Source organism: Perognathus longimembris, chromosome 15 (genome assembly GCF_023159225.1).
Source record: "Perognathus longimembris pacificus isolate PPM17 chromosome 15, ASM2315922v1, whole genome shotgun sequence".
NCBI lineage: Eukaryota > Metazoa > Chordata > Mammalia > Rodentia > Heteromyidae > Perognathus > Perognathus longimembris.
In genome coordinates, this window is record NC_063175.1 from 49,616,119 (window position 1) to 49,633,655 (window position 17,537).

A 17,537-nucleotide genomic window follows, 5' to 3' on the forward strand; every position below is an offset into this window, starting at 1 on the left:
ACCATCTATGTCCATCATAGGGCAAGAGCTCACGCTAGACATGACAGGTGAATTCGGTGAACAGGAGAAACACAAGTGATCCTTGCATTCAGCTCCAGGCTCCTCTTGGGGTTTGTCATCGGCTTTGCCATGCTCAAAGGCTCAGAGCAACAACCATAAAAGATGCTGAAAGGATCGGTGTCATATATCACCAAAGATGGAGGAACACTACTTCCATTTTCATAAGGAGGACCTGTCCTCAGTCAGCCAGGTCTTCCTGAGCATGAACAGAAATGAATCTCAGAAGTGGACCCCAGTGGGGTTCAAACCAAGTATCTCTTTCTAGAATAGCCTGTCTTGATCCTTCCTGAAAGCCTCAGAATCCCCTCCATATCATCCCAACATGACCCCAACCATCCACAGCTCATCCCCAGGTGGCATAAACACAGGCTGGGAAGACAGAGGGGCTGCCAGTTACCAGGCACTGGAGGGTCCCGCAAAGGGCTGCGGCTGCCTGTTGTCATTCAAAGCCCACTCAAGCCTCCCCGCCCCCCCACCGCGATCTGTCCCTTTCTTTATCTCCCTGGTCCCTGCTGGAATGTGCTGCTCTCATCTTCCTCCCCCTCCTGCCATGCCAGCTCAACGCTGCCATCATCTACTTCATAAATGCAGCCATTCCACTTTGTGACAAGAAACGAACTCCCCCAGTGCGCCTTGCCAGAACCATGTGAGAAGACGCTGCAGACATAAGGTCCCATAACTCCTGCATGTGCCAACCACTCCTGCACGCCTGTAGCACAAGCCCTGCCATCGCGAAGCTGGCCCAGGCATATACTATCACCAGCCCCACTCAAATTTCACTTAATGTTCTTCTAGTCGTGGCAGGGATGACTGTCCAAGCAATCACTTGTGGCATCTTTGGTCTTCATTCTGGAAGAGTTACTTGCTCTTCCTTTGACTTTTATGACCTTGACTGTTTCGAAAACGACCAATTATTTCATGGAATATTGCTTAATTTGGATTTGTCCATGAATAGATTCAGATTATACTTTGTAGGGGAGCCGAGGGAGATATTATGGAGTTCTTCCATCCATCCTAGCAGGTGGGCATATTATATTAGCTTAAATCTCCCGTGTCTCTCCGGTCTCTAACTCACACATTGGACTGTGTGTGTGTGTTGTGTGTGTATGTGTATTTGTGTGTGTGTATGTGTGTGTGTGTGTGTGTTTTCAGTACTGGGACTTGAACTCAGGGCCTTACACTCTTGCTTGGCTTTTTCACTCAAGGTTGGCATGCTATCACTTGAGCTATACCTCCACTTCCATCTTTTGCTGGTTAATTGGAGATAAGAGGCTCATGGAGTTGTCTGCTTGAGCTGGCTTTGAACTTCATTTCAGCTTCCTAAGTAGCTAGGACTACAGACATAAAGCACGGGCACTGGGCTACCCCTGTATTTGAGCACCCAGCTACCTACTCTATTTAATGCATGTTTTGTGGTGTAGCACCCTGGGCTATATATATATATCCTATTCCTCATCAAAACTTGTGCCTACTAATTTTGGCATTCATAAATTGAATAGCTGGCATTCTATTTCAGAGAACAGTTGCATTTATTTCTTATTTATTTATCATGGTCTACAGCCATGGTTTCACATTCTTCAACAAGTTCTAACCTACTATTGTCTCATTTATTTTGATGCTAATATGCGCGAGGTTTGGCCAGTGTAAAGCCCTACAGGCTGGTGGTCCCTGTGTTCTTGGCCACGTCCTCATCATTCTCTGAGTACTTCCTCACATTGTTCCCCTGCCTGCAGCCCAGAACCAGCCATTCTTCCAAGGAGCATGAGCACTGAGGCTCTAGAGGTAATAAGGTCATGAGGACTCACAGGATTAATTCCTTTATAACCGAAGGAAGGCCCAAGGGAAATTGTTCTCTAGGTACACAGTTAATAAAGCCCCCATCAGACACTATTTACCCACCTCTTGATGCATAGATTTCCCAGCTTCCAGAACTATGAATATTGTTGTTGTTGTTGTTTATAAGCCATCGTGACTATGCTATCTGGTTACAGCGCCACAAATACTTTAGGATAATGTCCAAGCACGTAATTCCATAAAAGCAGGCAAACTCCAACATCAGTAAAAAAAAATCCTAGGGATCTGTTTTGTCCTTGGTGTATAACCCCCCCCACCCCACCCCCAAGCTAGCTATGGTATAGCTACAGGGCAGAGGTGGGGAGTGACTGTGTTGTTCCTTCTGGCTCTTAAAGGTCTTCTTCCTCTACTAAAGACTCGTGCTGTGGTCAGAAGGCTTCTAATTCCATCTTACCGTCACCTGTGCTCTACAGTGTCATCATCAGTGGGTTGGGTTGGAAATGGCTTCATAAGTAGGCCTTCAGAACCTCTGGTCCCTAGAGGCCTGAGAGTCAGTCCTACTCTTTGCAAGGCTCCATGTACCCAGCCTGGTGCCAGCCTACCACTGCAGGGACCTATTTGTTCCAGAGCAGAACTCTCCCACTGAATAGGAACACCAAAAGGAGAGACAGCCATGGCCCTATACTCCCCTCTAACAGGTGGCTACAGAGTGAAGTCAAACCAAGGTTTGCTCAGGGTAACGTTTGGATGCCAAGATGCAGCCTCCTCTGTTTGCCCAGCGTTTCTGAGTCTCTCGTAAAGGAGAGACTTGCACCGCTTGCTACAAGCACCATTGCTTTTCCTCCCTTTTCTGTTTCTGCCCAGCTTCAACCTTCTCCAAAAACATCTGTCTATGCCGGTAGCAGAGGAGTCAGATTCCCACTGGTGTGGAGAGAATGATGGGAGGCGAGGGGCACGGAAGAGCCACGCGCAGGAGTAGCAGTTACAAGTCAGGCTCAGCCCGCTGTAGATTCTTCTGCTTTTTAGCAATTCCTGCAGGGTTCTAATCATGATGGATATCCAATAACACTGTCAGGCTAACTAGCAGTGATTTCCAGTGGATTCCCATAAAAAAATTACGACAAAGCCCGAAGATTTGGGACATCAGAGCCTTCATTTTTTTTCCAAGGTGGGAGAGGCATGTAATAAATATCTCTGGATCTGCAATGTGATATGACACTAGCTATTAAGGCCCAAGGAACCAATATCCAAGAGACAGTCCCTGGTCCATTAATAATAGTTACAAGATGACACATTCCATTGCCGCGCCGTGCTGCAAATCTAGAGGCTTTATTTAAGGATAATAAATAAATGAGCACCAGCCAGTCATACTAGTTCTGATATAAAGTAGCAAGATCATAGTGACCATCCTACCAGGCAGAAATCAGTTCTGAGTCAAGGCTTCCCTCTGGTCTAGTGATTGTGTGTGTACACACGTGTTGCACAGATGTGCTAGTCCTGGGGCTTAAACTCAGGGCCTGGGCACTGTCCTTTAGCTGTTTTGGTTCTACCACTTGAGCCATACCTCTACTTCTGGCTTCTTGGTGGTTAATTCTCTAGGACTTTTCTGCCTGGGCTGGCTTTGAACTTCCATCCTCAGTTCTCAGCCTCCTGAATAGCTAAGATTACAGGCATGAGCCACCAGCACTTAGCTGGCTTAATGATTTGTAACTTTGGGGACACCAAAGCAATGAAAGGTACAGATTCCCCTTTCCTCTGAGAGAGGAGTGAAAAAAAAAAATAGCCATTTGACATTGTCCAAAAAGAGATGTACTCTTTATCTGACTTATGTACCTATAACCCCTCCGTATCTCACCTTTACAGCAACAATTACAACAAATTTAAATACAGCCATTTGCACACAAGCGGAACCACGCGTGTTAAGTCCTTGGAGTCCAATCTCTAAAGCCTCAGGTAAAGAGCGACCCCAGCCAGTGCCTTCCCCATTTTAAAGGGCCCATGGTCTTCCAATGCTGCTTTGCATAGCTATGATTCCAAAGCAAGAGTTGCTACATTTTTTTCTAACAGGAACAGATGATAGCATTTTAGACTTTATGGGCTACTCCATGACTGTAACAACTACTCAATTCCGCCACCATAAGAGAAAGCAACTATAGACAATAAGTATGCAAATGAACATGTGTGTGGGCCAATAAAACCTTAGCCCAAAAACCAGAAGGGGCTGCCTAGACAAACCTCTGGTATCACTTGAAATCTAGTGCCGGGCCTGAGCACTGCACATTTGCCTACCATGTGTGAGACCCTGGACTCAATTCCCAGAACCGTAAAATAAAATCAACTTAGCACAACAACACAAAACAACAAATCCTAATACTTAACTCAGCTTCGCGTCGTCCCCCCCCCCCAAGGTTCCCCTTCCTTTTCATCACAAATTTATCCTATTTACTTTGTTATTTTCTTAACCAGCAATTCCACTCCTTTTTTTTTTCCTAGTGTACCCTTTGTCACGAACAAGCCATTGTTCCATTTTCTAGCCCACACAATGGGGATCAGAATAATCCCACATGATCAACGTTTCCTGAAAGCCCCTTTGTGGCCTCATTTTCTAAGTTTCAGCTCAGTTCTATTAACTGACAGCTGACCACAAACCAGACGAAAAAGCAGAACACATTCTTTTGTGTTCTCAGGGGCCTGTGTCTCTTCTGGAGGCCACTGTCATGGCTTGGACAAGCCTGGCAGCTGTCACACTCAAATCAAGCCAGTGAGGACAAGGGCTTTGTTTCCCTGGAGATTTGTTTTCGTAAAACTTAGGACCCACACGAGGCTCTGTCTGGCCTCTCCCTTCCTCCATGGAGAAGGTCAGACACATGTGTATCACATTCATTCCTGTGTGTATTAACCTGAGTCTCTTCCTGCTTCTCAGCTCTGATTTACCACTCCTTCCAGCACAACAATCTGATGGCCCGGTGCAAGTGGTTTGGGTGGTTTTCCTCCCAGGGTCCTGCATTTTCTAGCAGAGCCCTGACCTTACGAGGACTTTAGAATATCCCATGACAGGTCATTGAGTGACTGAGAAAATTTCAACTCATATACATCCTACAGAAAAGCTCCGTCTCACTAGAAAGCACTTAGGTCTCTTGTCCTCTTCTCTAGTTCCTCAGCTCTGAACTCATCAAATCAGACATTAGTAGTCTTAAAAATTAAAAAAAGAGAACTACAATATGATCTGGCAATTCTACCTCTGGGTACACATGCAGAAAAACCAAAAGGGCAGGAGTGGGTATCTTAGAGGCATCAACACTTATGTTCATAGAGTTGTTATTTGAAATAGATTGAACATGAAGAAATCCAACTATCTCAAACAGATAAAAGAATAAGCAAGCTGTAGTATGTCCGTACAAGGCAGTACTATTCAGCTTTAAAAAAGGAAGGTGGTATCTAGCTGTACAAGGGAAGCTGAGTTTGGGAGGATATTGGTTCCAGGACCATCCAGGTTAACAAATCCACCAGAGTCCATCTCAACAGAAGGAAGCAGAATCTGGTGTTGTATGCTCATCACCCCTGCTCCAGTGGGAGGTTTAAATAGGAGGTTTGCCGTCCAGGCCAGGCTCAACATCCTATCTTAAAAATAGCCAGAGCAAAAATGGCTGAAAGTCGCTCATGAGCACCTGCCTAGCAAACCCGAGTTCAAAACCCAGCATCACCCAAATCAACCAAACAAAAATATAATAAAGACAGGAGGAGTCTCCCTGTCTATATAAGACACCACGTTTAAAATGTTACAAAGCACAGAATGATGTTTACCCTCTCTGTGTAAACCCTCAAGATTCGTGAGCAAACATCTACAATGCCGTGCATCACTTGAGGAGTTATGGGCTATCAGCCAATCATAAAAACATACAGTGTTCAGCGGCTCCCCTCCCCCCTCCCCCCTTCCCCATGGCTAAAGGAAACCGTGCATGACTTTGTTCTCGTGGAATAGCTTCACTTGTTCCGGCATTCTATGAGACTGGAGGATACAGGGCATCTTTTCTCTGAAAGATAAGATTCCGCCAACAGACCCCCCCAAAAAAATGATTCACCATCGCCCTACCCAATTAACTCTGAGGGCGGGCGAGAGAAGGAAGGCAGCCGCACGGTCTGTACGTCACATGTGCTTAAAATCACGATCTCCCGAGAGGCAAGGAACGATTCCTCCTGAGAAAAACGCAAAGTGCACTTCAATCCCGTTTCTAAAGCCTCTGATGACCTTTTGATATTCACACTGTCCTGGCAAAAGAGAGAGAGAGAGAGAGAGATTTACTCCCCACTCTCCCTAGTGATGATCATTTTTGTAGGGCAAAGAGCAAAGCCTGTTTCATTTGCTTGACCCCTCTGTCCCTCCCCAGAACTGTCCGTGGAGAAAAGGACCCACAAGATGACACTATAGGATGTTTACAGTAGTAGGGGGGGCCGGGTTAAGAGGATTTTCTTGTTCATTTGTGTAGGTGACAGTTCTGACATCTGGTGCTACTATCTAAGAAGAGCCACGCTAAGTATCTCAGATAAACTCTCACTAAGGGAAATGGTGCTGTGGCTCAAGTAGTAGAGAGCTAGCCTTGAGCCAAAGAAGCTCAGGACCAGTGCCCACGCCCTGAATTTTAAGCCGCAGGACCAGCACACACACACACACACACACACTCACTAAGCAATGAGGTCAGCTCAGAGCACTAAAACTCCTGCAAGCCAACAAACCGGTGCCAGGCCAGCTGGACATCAGTATAAGCCATTCATGTGCTTGTTCCAACTTGGCCACCTGGGAACTTCCGGGCTAGTAGACCTCAATGTCTCCTCTGATCAATGCTTAAGTTGGAATGATGTGTGTGTGTGTGTGTGTGTGTGTGTGTGTGTGTGTGTGTGTGTGTGTGTGTGTGATTAGCACAGTGACCCATCCAGTGGTGTATACACTAGACACTCAATAAGCCCTGGCTCTTTTCCACTATTTATGGCTTCACTTCACCATTGAGAGCACAAGAGGTATGGCTAAAAGGAAAACAGAACTCTCAAAATAAACAAAAAGAAAAATGAAGAGAAGAGCACACGTACAAAGCATCAAAATAACATTCGCAAGCAAAGGTAGGACTAGAGACAAAGGCTAAAGGTCCTAGAATGTGCTAGGTCCTCATTTCAACCCCCAGCACCACAATAAGTAAATACATAAATAAGTAAATGAACAAACACACCTATAAAGGGGCGGTGAAGCTTTAACACAGGAACAAATTAGGGCTCTGCTGACGGTGCTATTTCAGTTTGCCTGGGTGTGCTTTTGCAGTCGACTTGAAACTTTCATTGCATAATGCTGAGCACTCAACTCTGCTTGAAAAACAAAGGTCTGCTGTAGTTCTAGTCAAAGCCAGGGAAGTGGGAAAGCACCTTCTGCCTGCCCCCCGCGTCTGCCTCCTGCCCTGGGCTCAGTCTCCATCCCCAAAGGGTCCTGGGATGTGTTTCTTGTGCAGAGGTGGCTTTGAATCAATGAGAAATACAAGATGGTGTGTATTTTACCCTGAAGCTAACTATTAAAATCGCCACTACCACCATGGTACAAACATTAGGAAAAAAAAGAAAAACCATACATCACAGTGGTACTCAGTAGACACAGTGTTGAAAATGAACTATACAAGTTGTGGGTGAGGTTGGGAGGGAAAAACTGGGAGAGAGCAAAGGAAGGAGTGACACTGTGCAAAAAAGAAATGGACTCATTACCTGACTTATGTAACTGTAACCCCTCTATACATCACCTTTATAATAACAATGTAAACAACATACCTCGGAGAGAGCAGGCCACTAGGAGACTCCCATTGTGTGTGTGTAGTGGTATTTGGGGGACGGGACTTGAACTCACAGACTGGGCACTGTCCCTTAGTTCTTTTGCTCAAAGCTGGCACTCTACCATTTGAGCCATAGCTCCACTTCTTTTCATGGTTAATTGGAGATAAGAGAGTCACAAACTTTCCTGCCTGGGTTGGCTTTGAACCATGATTTCAGCCTCCTGAGTAGCCAGGATTACAGTTTTGAGCTGCTGGCACCTGGCAAGATATCTTTTTTTTTTTTGGCCAGTCCTGGGCCATGAACTCAGGGCCTGAGCACTGTCCCTGGCTTCTTTTTGCTCAAGGCTAGCACTCTGCCACTTGAGCCACAGCGCCACTTCTGGCCATTTTCTGTATATGTGGTGCTGAGGAATCGAACCCAGGGCCTCATGTATACGAGGCAAGCACTCTTGCCACTAGGCCATATTCCCAGCCCCCAAGATATCATTTTTTACTTAAAATGTTCATCCAAACATTGACATAGCCAAGCATTCGAGATCATCAAGGTCTAATTTTCATTCAAACATGGACATAGCCAAGCATTCGAGATCATCAAGGTCTTAACCTGTCCAAAACAGAGTTCTTCCCTTGTCCCCAATCCTCCCTCCAAACTTGCTCCCCTGGACCTAGCCTCCAATGGCTAGCAGCCTCACCCAGCCCCTGGCTCAGGCCCCCATCACCAGAATCAATTCTAGACTCTTCCTCAACAAGCCCCCCACGAAACACGAGTGCAATCAGACCATTTCCCCCGACATCACTGTCCATGTCCTGGTCCAGGCCATACGCTCTCATTAAGAACACTGGTGGTCAGTTGCCCTTGTGTGACCCGTACAATATCCTGACAGTTCAGTCAGTCTCTCAGTCAGAGAGCAGGAAGCCCTCCCTCCCTCCACAGGAAGTACACCACCACACTTCCTGCCACTTAGCCCAACCCACCACAGCCTTCCCTCTTCCCTGCTGGCTCCCTAGGCCTAGCCTCTACTAACTTACCTCTATAGGTGTTCTCTCTCTCTCTCTCTCTCTCACACACACACACTCACACACACACACAGAAACACACACTTGCAGGTCTACACTTAAAATTAGTTTCTGTATTACAAAGGTCTTCCTTGTGGCCTTTTTTGCTTTTTGAAATAGCAACATCTCCCAGCATGCCCTCTCCCCTGTCTTTGCATATTTTTCTCTAGATCTGTGCCACCGTCTAACACCTATGTCATCGCCGTGTGGCATTGTGCTTAGAGTCACCCATCAGGTCTCCCTGGAACCTCGGCCTCATGTGCGTTTTGTTCAGTGCTGTGGCCCCAGCCAGGCACGCAGGAGAAGCTCAAATTAAAAAGTGCATCTCAAGGAAACGCGGTAAGGAGGCAGGAAGATTGGGCTCCTACCCACTCCAACAAAGGTTCCTCGAGTGTACAATATTTTTGCAAGGGGTATTAGTGCTTGTACAATTTTTCTAATCATTAAGATATTACATGTCTGAATGACTCTGTATCCTAAGAGAGAATCTCTGAGCTAATATGCCAAATATAGATATTCGAAGGAAAAAAAAAACAAAACTAGGCTGAGGGTAGAGCTCAGTGGAAGGACACTGCTTAATATGCTGGAGGGTCTAGTTTTGGTCTCCAGCATCAACAGAAAAAGGAAAGGAAAGATAAAGAAAGGAAAGGAGAGGGAATGGGTGAGAGGAAGGAAGGAAGGAAGGAAGGAAGGAAGGAAGGAAGGAAGGAAGGAAGGAAGGAAGGAAGGAAAGGGAGGGAGGAAAATCAATTACCTTTGGTTACCAAATCACTTTTTTCCAGGTAACAACCAGAAGTCAGTAAGAGACTCACAAGCAACCTAGAGAGGACAACACCTGAACTGGAAGGCCATCCCTAAGGAGGGTATGAACTGTGGCAGAGGGAGTGTCTGTGTGTCAGGGTGCGACACTGGCTTCTGGACCAAGACCACCTTACTTCCTCAGTCTACGGCTAAGTTACTAAATAGGATGCTTTGTTATCCAAACTGTCAGGGATAGACTGGGTTGCATCAGCTAATACCTATTTTCCCCATCTCTTTTAGAAACCCTTTCCTCCCCACCTCCTCACTGTGGATTTTGCTCAAGGCAAAATGCAGTAGCAGCGTTGAAAGAAGGCGTGAGTCAGAACCTTCTGGAATCAAATGGCCTTCCACCCACAGGCCATGCCGTTGGAACCTAGGCAAATTCTCTGACCCTGTTGTGGGTTCCATGCCCCTCATTTGTAAAACGTGAAAGCTGAGAAAATAGGCAGGTCCTGCTGCTCAAATGAGAAAACACGCTCAAAGCCCACGGCACATTGTCCGGGACACAATAAGCCTTAAAAGCCAAGTGCAATTATTATCATTATACTCCTCATCATTTTTCAAAAATGGTTTTAAGTGACACTGGTGAAAGAACAAAATTTCTTTGAGCATTTGCTACAATTATTCTACATCCTTAAAATAATTCCCTTCTACTCTCAGAAAGCAGAGTTAAAAATAACTCAAATGGCTATTATAATCACCACCAGACTTTTGTGAATAGCTATAACCACTAATAAAACTCAAGTTACTAAAAGGCAAACTCAAGCTACATCTCCTTAGAGCACAGAAAATTTTCACTAAGGTTTGGGAAGGGAGGAATAGGGGAAGAGTGACAGACTGATTACATTGTAATCACATGGAAGTACATGTGTGGAAATGTAACAGTGAAGTCTCCCCTCTATATACACACATACACAAATGTATGCACATCCACACAGACACACAGATCCACATACAAATTCATGACAGCACAGTCATCTGTTTGTCCATGCCATCGTAAAACAGGGAGCCCGAGACCAGTGGCTCCTGCCTGTACTCCTAGCTTCTCAGGAATCTGACAAGGGCTCTTCCACTTGAGCCACCCAGCGACCCTGTAGATCTGTTCTTCTACAGGAAAACTACAGGCTCTCTCTACATACCTTCTTGCCCGCACCTACGAGATCTACCCAGCACCTTGTGCTTTAGGAAAACAACTGTAAACCTACTGCACTGTGCTTGTGACCAGCAGCCCAGAGCTGGCCTGGACAGCACCTTGCATCCTAGCACTAAGCACCCAGACACACGACACCGACAGGGAAAGCAGCGAGGGCTGCTAGCAAAGACCCTGGCTTCTTTCTGCGAGGTGTTTCCCCCACAAAAAAAGAAATTTCAAATCTATTTTTTGTCCTCCAACCTGGAGATATAAAGAAAAGCAATATCCACCAATTCTCAACAGTCATACATAGTCAATGTCCATATGTGAAAATGGGTGGGAAGAGATTGGGAAGAACAATGGAAGGGGTCACATTGATCAAGCGGCAATGAACTCAGCAATTGAATTGAAATTGAAACCCCTTTGTCTAACTACTTAATTTTTAAAAATAAAGTTAAGAAATAAGAGATGCTTATTTGAGGAGGAAGCAAACTTATGGGCAATAAAAGGAGACAAGTGTTTGCTGATTAAGCTATCATGTGATACCGATTTGTTACGTGTTCAGGATTACTAGTAATTAACACTTCTGTAGTCTAATATGAATACTCTTGTAGCTGGAATTAATTACACCAGACCTGGTCAGTGCAGATCACTGACACAAAGTCTAAAATTGAGCATCCCCCTCCCCCCAACTCAAAAGAAAAGGCAATCTAGGAGGTCCACTTCCAAAGAGAACCGATTCCTCACTCGGCAGCCACTGCTGCAGGTCTCCATCTTAGCTGTGCGCTGAAAATCACCTGGAGAGATTTGTGGAAAGCCCCAGGCTTTGCTTCCCCAGCCACAGGCTCTAATTGAATTCTAATTATCCCAGCTGCAACCTGGCCATCGCGACTTTTCAAAGCTCACCTAGTGACACGACTGAGCATGCGAAGTTGAGACCAGCCAGGTGTAAAGGGAGAAAATAAGATCCATACCTGCCTGCTCCCCTAACAAGAGCTTCACAGGTGCTAATGGCCACGCATGAATTCCTAGCTAAGAACCACTCCGTAACCTGAGCTTAACATCTTCAACCACCCTGTTCACCACTAAGTGAAGCAGCTCAGTATTGTTCTCCTGGTCTTCTTGACTACTTAACCACTTCAACCTACCAATTTCGATGAGTGGAAAGTATCCATTTTAAAAGTCCTAACATCTCCACCTGCACTTGGTAAATTTATAAACACAGAAGATACAATGTCACATTTGGCCACTGTGAGAAGTATGAAATTGGCAAATGTGTGAAGGCCCTACTGTTACAGGAACAAATTACAAGAAACTTAGTACCTTCAAACAACAAGAATGTATGCCCTTACAGGTTGTGGCAGCCAGATGTCTAAAATTCATTTCCTCAAGCTAAAATGAAGGTGTTGGCAGCACTGGTTCCTTGAAGGCTCCAAAGGGAGGATCTGTTCTCTTGCCCTTAGCCTCGACTGGCCTCCTGCATTCCTTGGCTCACGAGCTCATCCTCATTACTTCAACCTCTTGTTTCTATCTCATCACCTATCATTACCTTGGACTTTTCATAAGGGCCCCTCTCACGAAGACCCTTGTGACTGTCTTAGGCCAACTGGAATAACCCAAGACAAACTCGTCCTATCAAGATACTAATCACTTCTACAAAGTTCCTTTCACCAAGGATTAGGACAAGGCATCTTTGAGGGGCATTATTCAACCTACTAGAGAGAATGACAAACATCACCACCATTGTTGCTGTGCACAACTCATTTGCCCAAAAGACACATTTTTCTCTTTAAAATATTTTGCCAGAAATAAAATATTTTGCTGGGCACCAGTGCCATGCAAGGGTAAGATGTTATGTGTGGTATTTTCCTTTCCAAACTTTCACCAGATTATTAAGAAGTGGTTTTGATAGGCACTGGTGGCTCACACCTGTAATCCTAGCTACTCAGGAAGCTGAGATCTGAGAACCACAGTTTAAAGCTAACCCACAGTTCCAAGAATTTTTATCTCCAATTAAGCAGCAAGAAGGTGGAAGTGGAGGTGAAGCTCAAGTACAGAGCACCGGCCTTGAGTGATAAAGCCAAGTGAGAACATGAGGCCCTGAATTCAAGCTCTAATAGATGGCGCGCACACACACACACACACACACACACACACACACACACACACACACACACACCAAGGTATGTTTTCACTCTGACTCAATTATTATTCTCTCTCATAGACAAGGCATGCCAAATGGAAATGGCCAATTCCCTGGCTGACCACCAGTAGGTTCTCCCTCTATCCACGCCTTTCCCTGTGGCCCAACAGAACCTACAGGCCCACTGAGGAGCAAGTCCTTACATAGACTCTGACATCATAACCTGACATCAGTCATTCAAGAAAGCCCAGGGGGAAAGTAGCAAGTTCTCAACCTCAAGAATGTAAAAGAATTTGAACTTGTTAAGACACATACATCCACAGCACTCTGTGTTTAATACAATCGATTTTCAATTGCACCATTTTCATTGAACCCATTCCCTTGGTGATTTTCTACAGCTTGTCTCTCTCTTCCTCTCAACAAAGGGGTGACATTCTGGGTCTCAACTAGTCCTTTTCTGGAATGGGGTATGATTTTAGCCAGGGTAACTAACAGGTAATGAGGTTTTCTATTATGATGGTTTTACCATACTGATAAGCTGGGATTTTATCTGTCTCCTTTCACTAATGCCTAGAGGAAGGGAAGGCGCCAGTGCTGAATCATAGCCCATTGAACATGGGAGAATGTAAAACAAACCAAGCAGATCTCATCACCAAGCTTACACTTTGTCTATGACTGGGTTCAATGTGACGTGAAAACAGCAGTGTGGGGGAGGGGGGTGTAGATCAATACCTCATCAGAATGCAGCCGGCAATACAGTAGCAAGTAACACGACTTTCCAGACTAGAGATAACTCATCCACTGTCTCAAAAACTGCCAAATAACAACAAAAAGGGCTTCTAAAGGTCACACAGAAGAATTGTAACCACCAGAAGATGTTAAATAAGTGATGGTAGTAGGGAGAAAGGGAATCACTAGCATATAGTGTGCGGCTGTGTTCACACCAAATCTATGCAACAAACACACCATCTCATATAATTATAAGCAGTGTGTGAATGAATCTAGAGGATGTTCAGATTCTCTGAGGTCTAAAGAAGAGACCGTTGTGGTTAGTCACAAACTCAGTAAAGTAAATTAATGGCCATAAGAGTACCAGCTTCAGAAATTCTGCTATAACAGGAGATAATCATAAAACTGTAATAAAATTAGGATATTCTAGTCCTGGGTCTCTCTCAATTGTGTGTGTGTGTGTGTGTGTGTGTGTGTGTGTGTGTGTGTGTGTGTGTTGCTACTGGGGCTTGAACTCCAGGCCTGGATGCTATCCCTGAGCTTTTTACTCAAGGATGATGCTTTACCATTTGAGCCACACTTCCATTTCTAGTTTTTGGTGGCTAGACATAAGAGTGGACTCATGGACTTTCCTGCCCAGGCTTGCTTCATACCAGAAGCCTCAGCTATGAGGCCTGCTGAGTAGCTAGGGTGACAGGTGTGAGCCGCCAGAGCACCAGGTGGTGGTTCTCAATTCTAACTCTAAATGCTTCCCTAGGTCCATTCACAAAATCCACACTGGCGGATTTCTATCTGAAATTAGATTCTGACTCTGTGAGCGAAGACATGACAACCAGACTCTTAAAAGTGATCAAGACTCCTAGAAGCTAAATGCCAGACAACACCCCAAAGCTAGGTGGCACCATGATGAAATGTACAACAGGCCCCCTTCATGGATCAAGGCCACTTACTCCCCAAAAGTCTGGGGGACATTTGTCTGCAGGAGACTAAGTCTTTTCATTCATGTCACCTCCATGCCCACATCCTCCCAAATGGCAGGCTCAGAAGCATGGGTGGAGTGAAGCACAGTCTTGGGATATGAATCCCACACTAAGTCATGACAGAGACACTAAGTCTAACAGAGCTTTCCATGTCACTCTGATCCAGAGATGATAGCATGGATCATGGTTAGTCTCCAACTGGTGATGTTATTTTGAGGATGTTCTGGAAACTTTAGGAGGTGATACTTAGCTAGAGATGGGCCCTGAGGCTCTGTCTTGCCCTAGTTGGTCATTTCTTGTATTCTGTTTCTCAACTTCCTGTCCTTGTTGAGATGAAGAACATCCTCCACCACTTACTTCCTGTCATGATGCTCTTCTGATCAAGCTCTTGAGAGCGGAGCAACCATACATGGAACCTTCTGAATCCATGAGGAAAATAAACCCTTCCTCCCTTAAATTATTTCTGTCACAGGTCTTTGGTTACAGTGACTGGAAAGTTAACTAACACAAAGCAGCCATTTCTTGGAGTTGGAAACTTGAATGTTCAAGGTTGCACCATCTCTCTCTCTTGCTGCCTGTCTTTACTGGTTCCATGTACAGCAATCTTGGTACCCTTGAGTTAGCTGCAGAAAAACAGTGAATTCACAGAGCTGCTGACTTCTCTTGGGATTTAATTCCCTGAACGGCTAGCTCCATGTGACAAATGTGCTTGCTTAAGTGGAAGAGCTCAGGGAAGAAGTGACAGCAAAATTGAAGACTTGCTATAAAACCCATCTTCAAATAGCCATAATTATCACAATAGTGTCACCTAAGCATTATTTACAAACACCCTCATGTACAATCCTTTCTCAACTAATAGTCCTCATCTAGATACAGTGCCATTCCTCAGGACAACATTTTAATTTAATTAAGTAGTAAAGCAAGGAGAAACCCACATTTTCCAACCAAAACTTGAGAACAAATATAATTAAAATAAGAACAGGCATAAAAGAGGATGCTTGGCTTCTTACCCTGGTTGCTCACAATTCTTACTACACAGAGTTGTATGACACCCCGGTATTTCAAACATTGTCATGATCACCCCAACACTAAGCGGAAAGAAGTAGAGAACATTTTCTATTTTGCCACTGAGAAAATGGAGACTTCTTAAATAACTAAAGTCAAGTTACCTAATTTCTTATTTCGGCTCCTGCTCTAGGACTCAACCCACTAGATCCATATGACTTTATTTTCATGGTGAAACTAAAATAATTTTTATATGAAAAGCCATCTTTTTTTATTTTTTGGCCTGGGATTTGCTTTTGAACCTTTATGATCTCTGAACACATTCTGGCTTGAATCCTGGAAAATGAAGCAAAAATTTCAATAGGTGAGGAAAAAAATAGCATTTTCTCTATAAGCAACAAAGGGTAAGAGAATGTTCCCCACCGTCTGTTGTTACAGCTGTGATGTTTCTCCTGAACCCTTGGTTCTGCTTTTCAATGACTAGCCCTTCCGTTTCACGGCTATGTTATGATCATACAGGGCACAAAAGTAGCAAATATTCCCACCCTGGAGTTCTATGTCTTCCAGACTCTGGCCAGAATCAAAAGTACACCTCTGGGCTTTGTTCATTCTCTTTTCACATGACAGCCTGTCACAAGCGCCTTTCAGCCTGAGCCTTGTTAATCAATAGTCATTTAAAGTAAATTTGTCACAGAAGTAGAAAAACATCTACACTCAAGAGCATTTTCCAAAATAATGCGTTTGCCCCGTGATTATATAAATAATCAAACAATTAAACAACACACCAAGGTGATGGGCATGTCTTTAGTCTAGCTTTTTTTTTTTTTTTAACCTTTTTGGCCACTACTAAATCTATGGAATGAACTGGGCCATGTCTGTCAGAGACTGAGAAAGGCAAACACCTGCTGCAACCTCAGACATCATCGGAAGGTCTCTCTCTCAAGCCAAACGCACATCACCCACTGTGGCTTCCAGAGCTAGCTCTAACTTATTTGAACCATCAGGGTACTTCTGGTACAGCGCCTGGTCCTACTGGTGACTCGACTGATTTTATGACCTGGACTCTTCAGCACTTACATGCTCCCTATTGGCTCCTTAGCTCTCTAGATCTGATGGGCCTGTCTCCCCTGCAATCCTATCTCAGGAGGTACCCTGGGGCCATCTCCTTACGCTTGCCATGGTGATCCCTCCCTTAAGGATACCTATGCCCCCAACTCTCTTCTACCAAGTACACTACAGCCCTCCTTCCTAGATCTAGCCAGACCTGGAGAGCAAGACCAACACCTCCTCAATAGACCACAGACCTTGTTTGTTTGTCCCTTGGTGTCAGCCTACAGCCTCTCAATCCTGTAGCTGTCCTCACCATCACCCCGGTATTCTCTTGAGGTCTGCCAGTGGATGCATAGAGCAACCTAATAATTGTCTGGCAGACATCATGATGCAGCAAATTTTCCCCATTTTCCAGAGATGAGAAAAACTGAAATCCCATCTTCATAAGGAATGTGTGCTAAATAAGTTCAATAGACAAGATGGGGGGGGGCGGGGGAGGGGAGAGAACAACAGAATGGAGTCAGGCACTGGTGGCCCGTGCTTGTCATTCTTGCTACTCAAGAGTCTGAGATCTGTGGTCTCAGTTGGAAGCCAGACTGGGCAAAAAAGTACATGAGATACTTCTCTCCAATTAACCAGCAAAAATCCAAAATGGAGGTAGGGCACACGTGGTAGAACATCATTCTTGAGAAGAAAAAAAAAAAGGCCAAGAGAGAATGCTAGGCCTGAATAAACAATATAGAAACCAATAGAACAAAGCTCGGCCTCAGTTCCACTGCATAAATCACGTCTCCATGTTTCTTGTGCTCTTGATCATGTTGGTGGCTGAGTAGGAGAGGCTAGAAGAAGTACTTTCTAATGCTTAGGGGCCTAAGTGACCTCCCATAAGGAGGACCCCCATATTACAGACAAGTGTCTCCCACCCCAGGACATGCCAGTCGCTGCCACCATGCAGTCGCTGGGAGAGAGGACACCTCTGC

The 17,537-nt window shown here is 44.9% G+C and overlaps 1 protein-coding gene and 1 long non-coding RNA gene across 3 annotated transcripts in view; one reads left to right on the forward strand and one right to left on the reverse strand.

The window, feature by feature from the left end:
* Rnf152 (ring finger protein 152) overlaps positions 1-17,537 on the reverse strand; it is a 62,717-nt gene that overhangs the window by 25,583 nt on the left and 19,597 nt on the right. The gene's annotated exons all lie outside the window — the stretch shown is intronic.
* LOC125364175 lies at positions 6,713-10,419 on the forward strand. Its single transcript, XR_007213433.1, has 3 exons — positions 6,713-6,724; positions 8,497-8,503; positions 9,603-10,419. It is a non-coding gene; the product is annotated as an uncharacterized LOC125364175 (long non-coding RNA).